Source organism: Rhinolophus ferrumequinum, chromosome 3, assembly GCF_004115265.2.
Source record: "Rhinolophus ferrumequinum isolate MPI-CBG mRhiFer1 chromosome 3, mRhiFer1_v1.p, whole genome shotgun sequence".
Classification (NCBI taxonomy): Eukaryota; Metazoa; Chordata; class Mammalia; order Chiroptera; family Rhinolophidae; genus Rhinolophus; species Rhinolophus ferrumequinum.
Window position 1 is genome coordinate 24,472,166 of NC_046286.1, and position 3,997 is coordinate 24,476,162.

General features: G+C 42.8%; 1 pseudogene; it reads right to left on the bottom strand.

Moving 5' to 3' along the window:
* Positions 1 to 441: 441 nt before the first annotated feature.
* On the bottom strand, positions 442 to 1,792 carry LOC117020457 (tubulin alpha-1A chain-like; annotated as a pseudogene).
* Between the last annotated feature and the right edge of the window lie 2,205 nt (positions 1,793 to 3,997).

Here is a 3,997-nt window from a genome sequence, read left to right on the forward strand (position 1 = left end):
CCTCACTGAGAAAACCTGCTCATAGCATTCTTGGGTTGTCCCTTGGTTTGCCTGGGTGGGTTGCTCAGAAAGGAGATAATATCTTACTCATTTATTTATTTTTTTCTCAGCACAGTACCTGGCAATAAATAAGAGCTTAATAAAATATTCTTTTCTTTCTCTAGCCTTTTGCAGGAGTTTCCTAACCTCAATGTATATCCTAACCTGTCCTGCCTTTTTTTTTTTTTTTTCATTTAAGACAGGGAATACTTTATTCAAACCCATAAGAGAAATGGACAGGTTGGATCTGTAACAAAGCATCATGTTTTAAAGCATAGGCCAGTAATTGTATATGAGAGTATGCACTGCTACATACAAATTAACTGATCAGACCACAGCTTTTCAATGTTTAAAACAGAATAAGCTTCCCTGTAAAAGCAGCACCTTTGTGACATACTAACTTTAGTATTCTTCTCCTTCTTCCTCACCCTTTCCTTCAACAGAATCAACACCACCCTCCTCATAATCCTTCTCAAGGGCAGCCATGTCCTCACGGGCCTCAGAAAATTCTCCTTCCTCCATATCCTCACCCATGTGCCAGAGAACAAAGGCACGCTTGGCATACATCAGGTCAAACTTGTGGTCCAGGCGTGCCCAGGCCTCAGCAATAGCTGTGGTGTTGCTCAGCATGCACACAGCTCGCTGTACTTTGGCCAGGTCTCCACCAGGTACCACAGTGGGAGGCTGGTAATTAATGCCAACTTTGAAGCCAGTGGGGCACCTGTCCACAAACTGGATGGTACGCTTAGTCTTGATGGTGGTGATGGCGGCTTTGACATCTTTGGGAACCACGTCACCACGGTACAACAGGCAGCAAGCCATGTATTTACCGTGGTGAAGGTCACATTTCACCATCTGATTGGCTGGCTCAAAGCACGCATTGGTGATCTCTCCTACAGAAAGCTGCTCATGGTAGGCTTTCTCAGCAGCGATGACAGGGGCATATGTGGCCAGAGGGAAGTGGATGCAGGGATAGGCAACAGATTGGTCTGGAATTCGGTCAGGTCAATATTCAGGGCTTCATCAAATCTGAGGGAAGTGGTGATGGAGAACACAATTGGACCTAGCAACCTATTCAGGTTAGTATAGGGTGTGCGCTCAATATCGAGGTTTCTACGACAGATGTCATAGATGGCCTCACTGCCAACCATGAAGGCACAATCAGAGTGCTCCAGGATGGTGTGGGTGGCGAGGATGGAGTTGTAGGACTCAACTACAGCTGTGAAACCTGGGGGGCTGGGTAAATGGAGAACTCCAGCTTGGATGTCTTGCCATAATCGACAGAGAGACGTTCCATCAGCAGAGAGGTGAACCCAGAACCAATTCTCCCACCAAAGCTGTGGAAAACCAGGAAGCCCTGAAGACCTGTGCACTGGTCAGCCAGCTTCCGAATCCGGTCCAAGACAAGGTCAGTGATCTCCTTGCCAACGGTGTAGTGCGCCCAGACGTAGTTATTGGCAGCATCGTCCTTGCCTGTGATGAGCTGCTCGGGGTGGAAGAGCTGGCGGTAGGTGCCAGTGTGAACTTCATCAATGACTGTGGATTCCAGGTCCACAAACACTGCCCTGGGCACATGCTTGCCAGCGCCTGTCTCACTGAAGAAGGCGTTGAAGGAGTCATCTCCTCCAGTGGTCATGTCATTTGGCATCTGGCCATCGGGCGGGATGCCGTGTTCCAGGCAGTAGAGCTCCCAGCAGGCATTGCCGATCTGGACACCCGCCTGGCCAACGTGGATGGAGATGCATGGCTGCATGCATGGCTAACGTGGGTGGAGATGCATGGCTGCATGCATGGCCAACGTGGGTGGAGATGAGATGCATGGCTGCATGCATGGCTGCATGCACTCGTGCATGGCTGCTGCTTTGCGGCTGCCGGGTGGATGGCCGAGAGGAAGAGGTTGTTGCTTCTTACGGCGCGACTCTTAGGCAGTCGATGCGAGAGAATCTGCCACCTGTCCTGCTTTCATGCCTGCCATGTTAAAAAATTAACGTTGCATGTGAAATTTTTCTGTGGATTTCGTTTATACGGGGCAGAGAGAGTATTCCAAATTAAAACAGGAAGGAGATGAGTAACTTTGTCTTTTATTTTTCTAGCAAAAGAATTACCAATTCTAAATCACTTAATGCATTTTTAAAATATTATTCGTCAAATCTAATTATTTTCAGTTGAGGAAACAAGCTCAATTTATGCACTCATCAGATAGTTACTTAGGACCTACTATGTGCCATGCACCATAATAGGAATATGGCTTAGATTAGGAGACAGAAAAGAAGACCAGTACAGTAGTATTTGATAAATATTTTGACCAAATTATGAGTAAATGTTTCTTTCTCCTATACTTCTGATGACTGTTTTTCCCCAGAGACTTTGTATTAATATTTTGCTCTTAAAAAAACAAATGTTAATATTCACAATTGTAAAAACTTTGAAGCAACACAACCAAGAAGTCCTTCAGTAGGTGAATAGATAAATTGGTACATCCAGAAAATGGAATATTATTCAGCTCTAAAAAGAAACAAGCTATTAATCCATGAAAAAACAAGAAGGAAACTTAAATGCATATTAGTCAGTGAAAGAAGCCAATCAAAAATGTTACGTACTATATAACATTTTGGAAAAGGCAAAACTATGGAGACAATAAAAAGATCAGTGGTTGCCAGGAGTTGGATGGAGAGGGATGAAAATGTGAAACATGAAGGATTTTTTAGGGCAGTGAAAATACTCAATATGAAACTACAGTGGTGGATACTTGTCATTAAAATTTTGTCCAAGTGCATAGAATATGCAACACAAGAGTGAATCCTAATGTAAACTGTGGACTCTGGGTGAAAATGATATGTCAGTTTAGGTTCATCGCTTGTGACAGATGCACCACTCTGGTGGGAGGTGCTGCTAATGAGGGAGGGGTATGCATTTGGGAGGCAGGGGTATATGGGAAATCTCTATACCTTCCTCCCAATTTTGTTGTGAACCTAAAACTTCTCTAAAAACGAAGTCTATTTTAAAAAAAGTAATCTTAATAAAGACTTTTGCTTTTGTTTGACTTCTACCCCAACTCAGTATTTTAAAAAGAATTTTATTATTCCTTGAGTATGAGCTTCCTGCCAAGTTGTGTCTGGCCTTTTAGTAGCTCATGATTTCTGCAGATGCTCTTTGCACAGATCCACCCAGACATTCGGCCTGAAATAGATGATCAGAAATATGAAAACCAGCAGTGCTCCCTTTGGATGGTAGTATGGGACCATAAAAATGACTACACAAGCTGAAATAGTACAAACTAGCCATGTTAAATCGTGGATGATAACATTCTAAATGAAGACCACTGAGTGGATTTGGAGTAGGAGATGGGAAAATGGGCAAGTAAAAGGGAAAGAATATTCACAAATTAGCATATATTCTTCATTCTTCTAGAGGAGGGTTTCCCAAACTCAATACTATTGACATTTTGGGCTGGATCTTCTTCATTGTAAGGGGCCGTCCCTATGCAGAGCAAGATGTTTAGCAGCATCTCTGGCCTCTACCCAGTTCATCCTAGTAAATAAACAGAAATGGCCTCAGACATGGCCAAATGGTCCTTGTGGGGCAAAATCGCCCCATACTAACAGCCACTGTATTAGAAGAAATATTTCGATTGGCCTCACTAAGGTGAAATAATAAAGAATCATTATATTTAGAAGCATCATTTAGCTTTATTGGAGTATTCTATATATGAAGGACATGCTTTTTACATGACCAATAAATAGTTGAGCTTTTCATATAAGAAAAAGAAAAGCAAGTATACTGATGATTTTAAAGAATGTTATCTGCTCTGAACAATTCAGAAGGATACATGGTCATCGTGTTCATTTAGTCACTGAAATTTATGAGTGGGTTACATGACAGCAATTTGTCTCTCAATCCCAATTTATTATTTTAATTTTACCTTCATCTGGGTCTGTATGTCGCCTGCCACCCCTGC